The sequence below is a fragment of the Motacilla alba genome, chromosome 3, assembly GCF_015832195.1.
Source record: "Motacilla alba alba isolate MOTALB_02 chromosome 3, Motacilla_alba_V1.0_pri, whole genome shotgun sequence".
In the NCBI taxonomy this organism is placed as follows: domain Eukaryota; kingdom Metazoa; phylum Chordata; class Aves; order Passeriformes; family Motacillidae; genus Motacilla; species Motacilla alba.
In genome coordinates this window covers 83,089,042-83,104,373 of record NC_052018.1, presented here as the reverse complement: position 1 = coordinate 83,104,373, position 15,332 = coordinate 83,089,042, and the positions used below count along the sequence as shown (strand labels likewise).

The following is a 15,332-nucleotide window of genomic DNA, read 5'->3' as shown; positions in this document are numbered from 1 at the left end:
AACTCCAGTGAAGGCAGTACTTAAGTTCAGAAGTAGAGACTAATATCAGCAAAGGCTTGTGGGGATACCTCCAGCCTGGTCCTGGTTGGAGGAATCTCCACAGCCATGCAGCCAGCGGCAGAGCCCAGGGCATCCAGCACCACAGAACTGCAGCCAGCCCCGCACTGCACTTCAGGGTGCCAAAAACAGCTACATCATTTGAGAGCAGAAAGTGAAAAAGCAGCAGGACTGTGTCTAGGAGGAAAGGGGTAAAAAGGAGCAAAGGCAGCCTAAGCTTCAGCAAAGCCTCCTCGCCTCTCCCGGTAATGGATTAAAGACTCCAGAGCTGTCTGTCTGCCTGCCTGGAAGCAAGGAGCATCTGGTGCATAGGCGCCAGAGACCGCAGGGTCTATAGCAGCTTTGGCTGCTATAGCCGGGGCTTGCCGAGCCTTTCCTTTCACTGACATCCAGTCTGGAGCAATAAAAATGCCCCTCTGTTCCCTCCAGCTGACTTGCAAACCACAGCCCAGCACATCAGAGAGAAGTGAGCAATTAAAGAGACAAAGTGCTGAAAAATACATAACAAAAGCCCTACAAATGGGTACTAGGAGCCTGAAGAACAAAGGCAGCGCATGTTAATGACGAACATGATTCGGTTAATTTTTAATAGTCCATAACAGAAGCGATGGATCGGAGAAACAAGCGGGTGTCAGACAGGAAACTCTTCCTTTCTTCACAATGCCCTGCCCATCGAGGATGACAGCTTGCCCCCTCAGTTCCCTCCATGGACTCTCTTCACATCTCTGACTCAAGAGGCTTTCAAGAGATGCACTGCAAGTGGGTTTTTGAGATTTATATATGAGCTTCCTGCACCAAGAAATGCAGCCCAAGAGCTCTAGGAAAGTCTCAGAGAGAAATCTCGTGATGCTTTCAGGAGGCTTAAGCTCAAGGACTGCTTGCCAGGGATGAAGGTGTGTGTGCCACAAAGCTTGCATGGGTCCCTTGCCCCGCTGTGCCACTGCAGGAGAGGTACCATGGCTGTGCATATGCTGAGATACAGGAACTGGGGATGTGCATGGTGGCTTCTGGCTGGCCAAGCATATGCCTATCCCTGAGTTTGGATTAGCATATCCCTGAATTTGCATCAGCTCTTCCTTGGTATGCACCAGCACATTACCTGGCATGCATATGCTAAAGAAGCACAGCCCCTTGCTCACAACTTCTACTTTCCACAGACATCAACAGAACAGCATGCTGGGCTGGGAAAGGAGGGACAGAGTGACCCTGAAGACATCCAGTGCTTTGCACAAATCCACAGCTTCTCTCTGAACATTTCATTCCTCTACCCTTCCCCACTCTGTCACTGCTGTCTTCTCTGTAACAGCTAATGAGGCTCCTAACCCTGATTCCTAACTTTTTAGGAAAGCCCCTTTTTTGTAATCTAAACCCCCTACATGAAAATTCCAGGCAAGCTGAAGCAAACTGTGCTCAGGAATTTTGGGCTGAATCCTTCACCCCTCTGCTGGGGAGAGGGTGGTAGGGGGGTGTTCTCTAGTACTGAGTGACATGAACAAGTCTGCCTCTCCACACAAAGAGTTCAATCTGCTTACAGCACTGCTGAGAGTCCAACACACCTGTATTCTCCCTAGTAATACCTTATCCATCATCCCAACCTCTGCTGCCATACAGGCGAGGAGGGACACGGCAAAATGTGATTGGGGCAAGGGATGGGCAGCTGGGTGTGGGCTGGGCTGGCATACTGAGGAGCCATGAAACTTGGGATCACCACTGAGTCACTTACTCAGGTCAAGCAGGAGTCATCACAGCCAGCTCCTGGGGGACAGAGCCCCAGAGAGGGCCCATCCCCCTGGCATGAGATCCATGACAGCGTGAAGCAGTCAGAGGTCACTCACACAGCCGCTTGTGCGCCCGCATGAGCTGGGGAAGCCCAAAGGGGCTCCAACACGTGTCGAAGCACCCACCACGCTTGTCCAGCTCTCACTGGGTACCTGAGACTCCAGGAGCACAGGGTTCATAAACCAGTGTGGTCATCTCACCTCCTCCACAAAAGGAGAAACTGGTACTGTAGGTCCCAGTCGAGGAACAGGACTGAGATGCACCTCCGTGCTTTGGGAACAGGAGAGGGGCTGTACACATCTTCCCAGACGCTGCAGCCTGGTGAGATGCTGGGGAAAAGACTGTCAAAAACTAATTTAAAAATGTAGTGCTCTGCTTGATTTGGTGTCTGAACATGTCACTTAACAGCAATTTAGTCATTCCCTCCTGCCTTTCACTGAGGCACTGACACTTTTTTTAATAAAAATACGTAGAAGAACTTCAGGCACTTTATTAAGTGCACAGTAAGGGTGCTGGTACCCATGTCTTTGCCCACGATGCTCCCTGTTAGTGTAATGAGAGCTTGCAGGAGCATAGAAGCCAGCAGAGCCCCTTCCCTGGCACCAGCTGAACACTCACAACCTGATTTCCCAGAGCACATGCTTGGCTTCCTCTAGAAATCACTTCTTCAGCTGGTGCCCAGGGGTGGGCTCTGCCTACGTGGAAGGCATTCAGCAAACCTGATCTGCCACCAAGCTTACATAATTATTAGACTTTCTAATTGTTTTTCTGTTTATTTTTTGATCCTTTTTCTTTTTTCTTACTTTTTTTTTTTTTTTTTTTTTTTGGGTCCCCAAGCCATGTTGTGATGCAGAAGCTGCTGCTGCCATGGTTACAGTCCAAACCAGCCAATATCCAGCTCCCAGCTATATCCTCCAGAGTGGGCTGAGCCCTGGGAGCCTGTGTGCCATGCTGACCTCTTCCCAGGAGACAGGGCAGCCTGGCACCACCTTCCATTGGCAACTTCTCTTGCCACCTCTGCATCAGCTCTCTGTATCTGCAGACTTCTGGCTTTGAAACACATCTGTGCTGCACTGAAGCACTGAGCACACTCCACGGTGAGCCCTGCACGCAAGGGAAGCAGCAGTGGGACTGCTGGCAGCCAGAATAAGCAGGTCTGGCTGATGCTGGGGCTGTCCATGCTGAGACAAGCCCCAGCTGACATGCTGTGGATGGCCATTGGTAGGCTGGAGCTGAACAGGCACCTTCCAGGGTCCTGTGGTTCATTTTGTAGGCTGCTTATGTCTTGCATGTGCATCTTTCTCTTTACTCTTTCTAAGAGGAAAAGCCAGCTAGAGGCTAATGAGGTGTCACTTCACATCAGCTGATGTGATTAAAAGGCTTTTTCTTGATGGGGAAAAATGACTACTCTTTCTCTGTAGTCAGTCACCAAGTAGCATGACTCAAGCTTCTAGATGGCTTTTCTGGGGTTCAGGCTCATGCTGAATACAAGTAAAGTGTGCTGCATGTCATGTCATTCCACTGACAGCCCAAAGCATAGCTTGGGTTGGGGCTGCATAATCATCTCTGTGCATCTCAATCATCAATCTGCATAGTCATCCTGCATGCACCTCTTCCAGTGGCCCTAAAGGGATCTAAACTCAATCCTCAAACTGGACTGGGAGATGTCAATTATCCTGCAAACCCTGACCTGATCCCAATCAGCATTCTCAAGGAAAGCCCTCTTTCCCCCTCGGTTTCCCTGGCCCATATCTACACAAGCATCCAAGCTAAGTCTGCTACCAACCTCTGGATGCTCTTTGCACTCTTGCAGCTTTGCCCATCCTTTAGCAAATCCCTGCCCTGGTCCTGCCTGCCCAGCTGCGCTCCACCACCCCCAAGGCTGCTAGCTGTCGGCTGCCTGGGGCATTTCCCTTACCCAGGTCAGCACAGGTAAGGGGTTAAGCTGAGGACAAGCAGACTGATTGTCCAGAATGTCCCCCTCAGCTGACTCCCACTGCCAGCAGCAGCCCTGGGCTCTGGGAGACACCTCTGCTCTGTGTGCCAAAGCAGTGGGCAGCTGCCTGAGCCGCCCTCCTTGCAGGGATGGGGAGTAACTATGGTAACTGACTCCGGCTGCCTCCCAGCTCCATGTTTGCCTCTCCTCAATAGTGCTTGTGTTTATCTTCGATGCTCCATTTGCAGCTTACTCCTCCTTTCTCATGACCAAAGGCAAAAAGTGAGGCCTCCCAGCCTCCTTTCCCAGAGACAGTGTTAACCACAGACAAACAGATCCCCACAGGTAAAGCAGGTAAAAATGTAGGTAAAGCAGGTAAAGCATTACCTCACTCAACACCTTCCCTGCTCATCACCTGAGAGTCCCTATGGGTCCACAGCAGATGGTTAATCACCAAAGCACAACATTAATGTTTGAAGGCTGGCAGGAGCCTGGAGGTGCCAGCAGGCATCAGCAAGTGCCACACAAGAGGCGTGCTGCAAGGGCAGGTGGGGTGGCAGTAAAGCAATATAGATCCCACCCTTAATCCCTGCATAATTTAATCCCTCAGATGTAGAACAGGGTGACTGAGTTTCCTCCTGCACATTCATCAAAACCTTTGGGGCACGGCCACTGCTCTGAGCTGCAGTGCATGGCACCAGAATTTATGCTCCAGTGTCAGCTGTGACTGCCAGGGTAAAAAATTTCAAAAGCATTTTAATGACTCAGATGTGGAAATCAGATTTGGGTGACACTTCTGAGAATGGATCTTGGGTTCTTGACACTTTTGAAATGTTCCCCACAATAATTTTAGAATGTCTAAACTACCAATTAGTGCTTGATTAACAATGGTAAATAGAAGCCTTGTGTTCTGCTATCTCCCTTGCTGTTTCAACTGTTAATGACAACTACACCAGGAGCTGCCAGGGGAAACATTTAATATGTGAAGCCATGATTTATTTTCCTTCTGTGTTTAAAAAAAAAATTATGACATTTCTTTTCCCTTCTTTCTCTCTGCTTTTTATCTCCCTTTGCTTTGTCATGCCAAGCAGCACATCTGACACCAGCTGAAAACATCTGGAATGGTTCTGATAGGAGCAGAGCCAGCTGCCTTTTCATATTTCTCTGGGACTGGGAGATATATATCAGATGTGAGTGTCTCTCCTCACTAATAATATGTTATCTGAATAAATAACTGGTGGTGGCTTAGACCTGGCTGAAGTGTTTGCTCTCTGCCTCCTTTTGCAGAATTTGATTTACAATGTCTTCTCTTGCTTCACTCTGATTCTTATTTTATTTTAGGGTGTTTTTATTCAATCATTTCTTTTCTTGTCCTCCTCTCCTTTCCTTCTCTCCCCTCCTCAGGCATTCAATCACAGCTGCCTGCAAGGGGGGGTTGCAACCCAGCTTTTCACCTGCTTGCACTGCAAATGGAGGACATTTGAGAAGCAAACATATAAATATTTTCTACCTAGTCCCTGCCCAGATCCATCCTGAGGATCAGGATTGTCTGGGAGGCATGCTTTGGACCTGAGCCTGCCAGCACAGGGGATATAGATTGAGGTCTTTCTGTGCCCAGGTACTGAGAGGTGACATGGAAATGCAGTGTAGACTCAGGGCATTAGCCCTGCAGTCCTTCTGGGACTTGCTTTCCTCTGCTCCCCACATCTAGGGTGCTCCTGCCTATGACAGGAACCCTCTTTGGTGCCACAGGGGTCCCCAGACACGCAATGCTGATCCCCAAAGAAGTCACTATCATGCCCACTGCACCTGAAGCCACAGAGAGCTATCCAGCACACAACTAACAGGAGGCTGGGCTACACCAGCACAGAGAGTCCCAAAGACATTCCCAAATGTTCCTGGACCACCAAGGTTTCCCATCCCAGCTCCCTTCCCTCCCTCATCAGAGCTATTCAGTCACCTCTGCCTGGACAATCCTGCCAACCTCAAATCTTCCCTTCTTCCCACAATCAAAGTAATGCTGTTGTCTCCAGCTGTCAGGAGCAGAGGGCTGGGATGAATCCTTCCTCTCAAGGCATCCAGGGCCTCTGCAAAACGACAGAGACACCTGACTCCAGCAGGCCATCCCTGGCCGGACACCAGCAAGGGAAAACACCTTGGGATGCCAAGGGCATTTCTGGCAGCAGGAGTGATTTCAGGCAAAGAGGAAAGCAAGTTATGTGACAGTGATGAAATGTGAAACCAGCTGCTTTTAAGGCCTTTCATCCATCATCCTTGTGAGCCTCTGACAGTGACAAGAGGAAGGGTGGGATGAGAGGAGAACTGAGAAAGAAGCATAGTAAAGGGAGCTGGCTCTGAAAACTCGGTATAGATTAAAAATAAACAGCTCTTCCCACATGTCACTGCACCTCCATCCCCTCCTGTCTGTACAAACAACCCCCTGAGAGTGACACTTCCAGTGTCAGGTCTCCACATGGGTCAGTGACGGCAGGGAATGGAGTCTAACAGACTGTCCCATCCACTCCACAGGTCTCCTCCCCTCCTAAGTCACCGCCTTCCCTCACACAGATGTTCCAAGATCTCCATACAGAGAGTCTCTTCCACTGCAGACACCTCTCCAGACCTTAGCCCCATGGGAGTGCCCCACACCACAGCAAAACAAACCCCACCACAACATATGGTAGGGAGCAGAGCCCCTTGAGAGCATCAGCTGGGAGCTCTGAGGACCATGGCAGCTCAGGCTGCTCTTCATAGCCACCGGAATCTCTGGAGAGTGTGGCTAGATGTACTAGCAGTGCCATATTAAAAGAGGAGCCTGTTCTTCTTGCAATGTATGTCTTCATACAGGTAGGGCCTTTACTTCCAGGACCACCATGTTTTCTGTTTGTTGATGGGAAATGTGGGTAAAATCAGGTTCTGCTTTTTACTGCAGAGGAGAAAGTGTCTCCTAGCCTGGAAATGCAGATACTCCCAGCTTCTCCCAGTTCAGATACAGTCCACTGTGGACAAAAACATCTTCTCCTGAGGATCACAGGAGAAGGACAAGGACACCTCAGCTGCCTAGAGAAAACCACCCGGGGAAGCACCCTGCAGCAAGCAAGGGTAGTGGGGCAGACAGCAGTGGCCATGGGTCACTGGCTGAGATCCTATTTGTTACCCCTTAAAGAGCTTTTGCTGGATTAACTGGAGATTTGAGTGTGGAAATGTATTGCATCCCCTGCCAGAGGACAGTGAAAAGCAAAGCAAAAGGCATTCTCCAACTCAGTGAGAGGCTTCAGATGAAAAGCAACCATGGAGCTGTCATAAGACTGCTTGTTTGTGTTATTTTGGGCTCAGATATTTGCAAATACAACCTGTTCTAAACTGGTTGCTCTCTGGTTTTTTCAGACGGTGTGTGATAAATGTGTTAATTTTGCATTCATCTCTGGGAAGTGAGAGGGGGCTGAGAAGGAAAAGCAGCTGAGAGAAGGGACTCCACTTACCTGGAATGGGGTTTAGCAAGTGCCTGGATCCCTGTGACCACGGGGACATTCACAAGGGACTAATCATCACCATGCCCTCCCCAGAGCTTTCCCACAGCCACCTCTGGACTCCTCGTGGACACTGATGAATTCAGCCTCACTCACAACCCCCAGGAATGGGTTACCCTCCCTGTGCCACTCGAGGGGATGGAGACAATGGAGGAAATCACTTTCCTGAGGACATGCAACTTTTCTGCAGCAGAGCATGCAAAATCTCACTCTGCCCCAGCTCATCTCCCCCGCATTCATCGCCTCATGGGCTCCAGCTGGCTGTGTCCAAGCCAAGCAGGGGTGGGCTTCAAGGATAAGGTACAACCAGGGAGTTTGGGCTGGCATGCAGAGTAAAGCCCTGAGCTACCATGATGGCATGGACATAGCCAGAAGTCCTGCCTGTGCTTGAAATGTTCCTCTGTTCAGTGTCCCTCCAAATCCACAGCTCCAGGGACCCACTACTCCATGTCCACCTAGCGCTGCAAGATTAAAAACAAATGCTTAGCATCCACTTTGTCCTCTCTTAAAGCAGCTGAACCCAGCTATGGGACTCTACACTGCATAAGCATTGTGGCATCCTAGGACCTTCAGCCAGATGATATACCCACTATCACCCCTCCTAAACAACACAGGTCTCCACAAAAGTTTTGCAACTTTTGCTGGTTTTGCCTTTTTTTGCACTTTTCATGTCAAGCAGAAAAGTAGGGACCATGATAAATGCTGTGTGCTGTCCAGCTGAAAGCACACCTAAAGCCACCCAGTCATTTGAGGAAAAAAAATGATAAAGACCCTTGAGGAGGAGAAGGTTGAAATGAGGCAGACAACACTGTAACAGCTTATTTTTCAGAGGACCTTCACCAGGGAAGCAGTGTCTCAGGGATGTGCCAGGGAGCTGATTAGTGGCAAGGACAGCAATGAAGCTGCAGCAATTGAAAATCAGTGTGGCAGGAGCAGGAGGACATTTTAGGGATGATCCTGTGGAGAAGGAGACAACTTTCAGGGTCACTGTTTCTCACTGAAAGAGTCTGCTTCACATTGACCACACCAAGTCATGCATGGCTGCAAAAATCAGTGAATTATTTCAACTTAGGGGAAGAAAACTGAGAAGTTCAAAGGCTCCAATTCAACATTTTCTGAATTAGCTGGTTTAGCTTCTTGAAATAGCCATTTATTTTTACAGATTTCTAATAGCCCATTAGACCTTTTTTTATATATCCCTAAGCAGAACATTTGCTTTCAAACTGAGTAATTTACTCAACACAAGATGATTTTTCTGCTTTTCATTTCAGCAGGAAACAGAAAAATAATGAATTTTCCAATGACCCCCAGTTGCGGGCTTGTTTTGTTGGGGTTTTTTAATGCTGCTGTTCCTGTAGCAAGCAAAAGCAGTGCTTATTTGCACAGCTATGGTCGAATGTTACATCCCTGAAAAATCTCAATAGACCAGGTTAAGAGCCAGAGACTGCTGCTGCTGGTGGAAGCGGCACACTCCCCCAAGAAACACAGAAGCCCAAGCTGCTCGTTGTCTTAGCCAATTGTGTGACAATTGACAGAAGGTTTTTATTTGCCATTCTGCAATAGAGTGAGTTTTGCAGTGAGGAAAATGCCATATCCCCCCCCCAAGAACATCTGTATGGTATCCCACAGGATTCCAGGGTCCAGTCAGGGACCAGGGGCCAGGGCAGAGCAGGACAAGCATGTACTAAAACTTGCTCCTAATCCTTTTCCTGTCTATGCAGTTTCAACACAGAGACTTGCTGAAACAGAGGTCGTTTTGTCATGCTTAGTAATTAGCTGTGGGCTTTCCTCTTTTGGATTTAGTGGAAACTTTATCATAACCTCCCTCAGCAGAGTCAGGGAGAGTAATTATCTCTTTTGGGAAGAGATGCTTCTTTTTGCTTCTTTCAAGCCCAGCTCCCACTAGCTTTATTTGATGATACTTGCTTTTGAATTGTAGGATAGAGGGAACAAGCCAAAATTTGGGGGCACTGCTGTCCCTCCAGAGACTTTAGGGAACATTGTGACCCGATTCCCAGACCTGCAAAGCTCCTTCTGAGACACCTGGCTGAGGTGAGGGTGGTCTTACCTGCAAGAGAGCAAGGCAGAGTCTGGGAGACCCACACTTAGGAAGAGAAGTCTGCCAGCAAGTCTGGGCATTGGGAAGGAAGAAACATCTTCCTTGACTGTGTTTTGTGTAAGGGTGACAGGAGGCAAAAAAAAATTATTGCTTAAGAAACAGACCCTGTCAGGAGATCAAGAGAAGACTGTTATGAGAACAGCTGGTTATAAAATGTTGCCACCAATAAATGAAAAAGATAAGAATTCACTAGTGGAGACCTCTGAAGTCATCTAGTCCAGCCCTCTGCAAGTATTTTCAGGACAGAGATCCCACAGACTCTCCAGGTACCTCTTTCAGTGCTGAGACCACTCTCACAGGGAAGATTTTTTCCCTTTATATCTGATCAAAATTTTCCTGGGAGCTATTTTTGTCCCTCATCCTTTGCTATGTATCTCTGAGAACAACTTGGCATCCTATTTGCAATGGTTCTTTACATAGCAGAAGATAGCAAAGAGCCCCAAATCTCCAGACTCTCCTCACATGCCAGGTGCTCCAGCCCCCAGCATGTCCCCCCTCTTGGCTCATTCCACTTTGTTGGTATCTCTTCCTAGGGAGCCCCAAACTGGACCTGGTGCACCAGATGCTCTCTCCAAGTGCCAGACAGAGGGGACGGATGACTGAAGACAGCACGCTTTCCCTGGGCTTGCAAATACCATCTTCACACTTGCAGGAGCTTTCCATCATGATTATTGCAGGTAGCAGCGCAGACTGCCAGCCAGCTTTGTCTGCCTGTGTTGTGAGCCTGGCACCAGCCAGCTCTAATCCAGAAGCGGTGTAGATGGTTTATCAAGGCGTGACACTTAAATTCCCAAGCCATGCTGCAGAGACGGCAGGGCAGGTGCAGCCCAGCATCTTGCTAGCAGGGGTTAGCAGGAGGGGAGAGCTGACTCACTATTACCTGGAGGGAAGAACTGAGGGTCTGTGCTCACCTCCATCTGCAAGAAACTGCACAGACACCTCTGTCCTGTGGATGTGCAGTCGGATAAAGATTTTATCCCATCTGACACGAGCCTTTCACTCACTCAGTGGTGGAGATCAAAACATAATGCAAGAGTGGAGTTTCTGACAGGGAAAGTGGGTATTTTAATGAATCATTTGAGATGCAGAGCCATGAATGTCCAGACATTCTTGAAGATGTTTTAATAAATAACAATGAAGATAACCATTTAAACATTGTGAGCAGGAAATGCATTATTGAACATGCATAACACAGTACAAAGTTAGAGCCCTTTCAGGGCCTTCCAAAAACAGCCAGGCAAAATTCAAATGAATGGAAGCAGACAGGCACATTTTTGCATTAACGTCTGTCTGTGGCTTCCAGAAAGCAAGTGCTGTAACTTTGACATGCACCTACTTTATATATTCGTGCACCTTCCTGCTCATCTCACCCTTCTGCAGGAACATACTTTCCCCTCAGATGGGCAGAGACACAGGAGATGGCTACATGCAGCAGTTTTGTGTCTGCAAGATGGGCATCAGCCCAGCCCACCCATCAGCCAGAAGGAAGGGGTGTCAGGACCAAGGAGGAGCACAGGTCCTCCTTGGGAGCTGCCTCTGGGTCCAGTCTCTTTCAGACTCATATAAATTTTGGCAGCTCAACATTCTCTGGTGAGAAATTCCTCATCTTCAAAGCCCCACAGATCTTCACTGCATTGGGTCCACTTAGGAAAAAACAGACATTTTTCACATTTCTTTTGACTCTACCATTCTCTAGGCCTCAGATGGGTGATAAAGATCACAGGGGACTCATTCTTGAGGTGTTTTCAAAGGGAAGGAAGGGTTGATACCAAAAATGCAGGGAGGTTACTAATTGTATGCGTACATCTGCAGGGCAGGCTGACTTTGAAGAATGCCACTTTGATTGCATGGTCTCCTGGGGCAGGGTGGGTGCAGTGAATGATGTTCAAAAGAGCCACAGCCAAAGCAGAGAGCTCTGCTGTCCCAACAGCCAGTGCAGCTTTTAGAAGAAGATTTCAACATTTGCTAAAAGTGCCAAGGGAGCTGTAATACAATTCAACAGTGATGCCAAATTAGAGCACGATCCTTAGCTTAAGGTCTCGGTCTCAACATCCAAAGATCATTGCAAAGTGCAGAGCAAAAGAATTAAAATTTTGCAGTAATATCAAGGAAGGGGAAAACCTGAAAATGGCTTATGGTCTCTCACTTTTTATCTTTGGGGTGTTTTTTAATGACTATAAAACATGACCAAAGTGATTTAACTCAACACCTGTCATCAGCCAAAAGCTCAAAACCTTAAAGAAACTGAGCTAGCCACACCATCTCTGTAGATTTTCTTCTCTGTATCCGCTATTACACAAAAACCACATTTCCATACAGCCTTCTGCTTTTAATCACATCATGCTGTTCCCTCCCTAGAGGAGGAGATAGGAGGAGACTGTGCTGCCAAGAAGGAAGAGCAATGGACACTGAAGTTTGGAGGTAAGACAAGTGAGCTTGGGCACCAGCTGTTTGCAGCCAGGGGAAAGAACTGAGGTGGGAAGCCTGTACACTGCTGGGCAGGACCACAGAGATGATGTTAAACACCCTCACTGCTGAAATCAGTGTGACAATTTCCTGACGGATAAACAGCTCTGATGTCACAGCTTTGTGTCAGCACAGCTCTGGTCTGACTACATCTGCCAGTGCTGGGTCTCCAAGAGTGGGGTCACTAAGCGGACAAGAATTTAGGATCAGTTTCTAAATGATCACTGTCCTGTTTAATAATGGCAGAGGTGCTGGGGGTTGTAGCTCAGGGAAGCTGGTGACCATTAGGCTTCTCCACCAGTGTGCACAAGGTATAGTAGCTGCTTCCCTCACAGGTTCTATCTGAAGTCTCAGTGTTACCATTCCAGCTTTCATAATGCATCCACATGGCTTGTGGAACACTTCCTGTGGCTCAGCAGGATGCCTTCTCCTTCCTTTGCTACAGATAAAGCCTAGTACTTCAGTGGCTGGAGCTAGATAGCTTCCAATCCCTTCTCTCCCCAGCAGGCAATGAGGCCAGACTTCCAAAAATAGAGGTACATGGTGAAATATCAGGAGCGTATCATCCCCCTGAGTTGGAATTCTAGTAGGTAATGAGAGAACCACAAACTGATCTTCCTCTGAACAAACTTTTCCCAGTCATCTGGACCCCAACTTCCAGGCAAGACTCTGTTGCATTTCTCTGTACTTCTGAGGGCTCACAGCTAAAGGCTCTGCTGTGGACACATCAAGCATAAAACAGCTCAACTCCCAACAGATTTCAGGTGCTGAGGTGCCACAGGATGCTCCGATTCAAAGCACCGTGTCTGAGTCACTCATGACACTGATTCTTTTGAAATAATTTCTCCTTTGCTGGAAGGTTCAGAGCTGCCTGTTTTCAAATTCCACTTGGTGCTCAAACCAGCCTCAGGATCCCTGGTTTCTCATCAGAGTTGCTCGGTCGCACCGAATCCTCCCCTCAGAGGTAAGCGGATTCCCACAGGGGCTGCCCTTGTATTTCAAGCCTAGCCCTGCCCTAGCCTTGCTGTTCACTGAATAGCTGAGGAAGTTTTTATTTAAACTTGGCTTCCACTGTCAGCGGCCCTGCTGTCTGGGTTGACAGAGAATATTCCTCAAGTACCTCCTGAAGCAGCAATCTCCAATGTGCTCCCAAAGATTTTAACTTTGCCAGTTCTTTTTAGAAGGGGCATGATTTTCCTCTCACTTACACCTGCTTCACAGCAGGGTAACTCCATTAAAAAGACTCCTCTTTTACACCTGCGGAAGGAAGAGAAGAATCAAGGCCATCCCCCGCAGGAAAAATGCACATAAAATACTTGCTGCATGGTGTGCTGGAAAAAAACCCAATCCTCCAGCTGTTTGCACCATCTCTGCACAGAAACTCTACTCTCCAATGTTGTTTTTAATAAAAACCTTATGAAAAGGAAACTGCCTTCCTGAGCCTTCCTGCACTGACTCAGGAGAACCGTTGGGTTGGATCATGACAGTATAAACTGGTTTATTGCCAGAGCAAGCAACAGATGCCAGCAGTGTGACACAGAGTGAGGATCTGGCAGTTTGTTCAAACACTCTGACAGCAGCAGGCATTTTAGACTCTGAAAGATAAGAAATTGGCCAGCAAAATGCATTGATGGAGTATGTGGACTGTGCAGTCTGCCCTGCCACCTCCCTGAAATAATGCAGGGCTCAGTCCCATGGGAGCGTGCATCTTTTCAGGCTAACAGGACTGCTGTATCCCCTACAGCAAATAACTTAGTTTCTGCAAGGAACCTTTGCTTAAAAATACAGCATCTGTTGTATATTTGTCTGGAGGTTTTCCGAGCTAGAAAATGGTTCATCACCATATTTCACAGGGGCAGAGACTTTCCAAGACTTGTCTTTTGTAGGTAGGTGATGGCATGATACTGTAATCATTGTCCCTACAGAAACACTACTCAAAGAGGGAGATGCTACCATCAAACAGTGTAGTGTGGAATTTCTCTATTAGAGAGAGATAGATGGATGGATGGATTGGTATGCCTGTAGAAGAAGGAAGATTGGAATGAAAAATAGGTAGGTCAGTAGGTCGGGGCAGGGAGGGGAGGGCGGGGGGGAGAGAGAGAGAGAGGCATTAATTCCACCATTTTTCTTCTGCTATTTGCCATGCTGGCTGGCCAGCAACACCTTGGCAGGATCTGTCTTCTTCTCACAGCCAGGAATCTACTGACAGGGCCAGGAGACAGAGTGCCACCAGTTCATTAGGTCTTTCTGGTTTGAACCCATGCTTCCTTGCAAGTAGAGACCCTGGCAGGGTTCATAGCTCATGCTTTAGATTCTCCCTGAGAAGCTGAAACCTCTCTGCTTGGGTTAGTCTACATCTCCTGCCACAGATCACTAGAGGGGAGCAAAGACAGCAGGTTCTTAAACTACTGCTCAAATGGACAATGAAGCTGGGTGGAAAAAATGCAATGTCCTACTGGACAAAACTGTACAGCATGTCCAGGTGCTTTGATTCTTAACAGAAAAAAAAATGGAATTGTAGTTCAAAAGCTTCTCTGCTCCCCTCAAACCTCCCCAGTTGCTACACTCACCTTCGCCTAGTGATGTAAGCAACCTCTGAAATGTTAGAAGTCCCTGCAGCTATTGGATCCAGGTTTGCTCAGTGCTATGTTCCGGTACTGCTGGCAGAGGCTGTTCAGCCCTGTAGCACATCTGAACAATGTTTCCAAGAGGAACCAGCCTCTTCCTGTGGCTGGGAGCAGAACCTGAAACTAGATTGGTCTGAATCCAAACCCACACCCCTCTCCTTGGTGTGACCAGACTATCATTTTCCAAGTCTTTTTGCCCTTGTTAAAAAATCTGCTAGCAGCTCTGTGCAGAAAGCCTCTCACAAGGCCCCTTTCACATTGCCTCAAACAGCTCCTCTTCACAGCAGGGACTGTATTTTTCCCCAGTGCTGCAAGATGCAGAGCAGGAGCAGCCAGGACAACCCTGCCCAGCAAATGCAGGCACTGCCCCATCTCTACCATGGCCACCCTCGGCATCCATGAGAAATCTTCATCCCCATCTGTTCCCCAGGCTTTGCTGCAGGGGGAATGGCATAGCCTGGCACAACAGCAATGACAGGTAATTACTGGCTTAAAAAATTACCCCCCAGGTGAGTGGGTTGCCCAGCTGCTGTCAGACTGATTTCAGGTTAGGCTGGAAATTGTCAGCCAACTGACAGAGATCCTGGTTAATCTCTGCTGCCTGGGAAAGATGTTCCAGTGCTCCCCACGCTGTGTTCCACTCAACTTTTATTCCCAAACTTGGAATTTGGAGAAGGTTTTCGAGGAAATCAGAGGGCAAATGCATGACACCTTGTCAGCTACACTGGGGAGAGTTTTTGGGCAGGGAGAAATCCTCCCTTCTGCCAGCAGCCAGGGCCAGATGGTGATGGGAGAGTGCTTGGAAGCCTGAAAGCAGA

The 15,332-nt window shown here is 48.2% G+C and overlaps 1 protein-coding gene across 1 annotated transcript in view; it reads left to right on the top strand.

Annotated features, from left to right (window-relative positions):
- Nucleotides 1–10,088, top strand: part of MDGA1 (MAM domain containing glycosylphosphatidylinositol anchor 1) — a 214,940-nt gene extending 204,852 nt beyond the window's left edge. Inside the window, exon 17 of the transcript XR_005256310.1 lies at nt 9,955–10,088. The gene's annotated coding sequence lies outside the window, so the exon portion shown is untranslated. The remainder of the gene's footprint in view (nt 1–9,954) is intronic.
- Nucleotides 10,089–15,332: the final 5,244 nt, after the last annotated feature.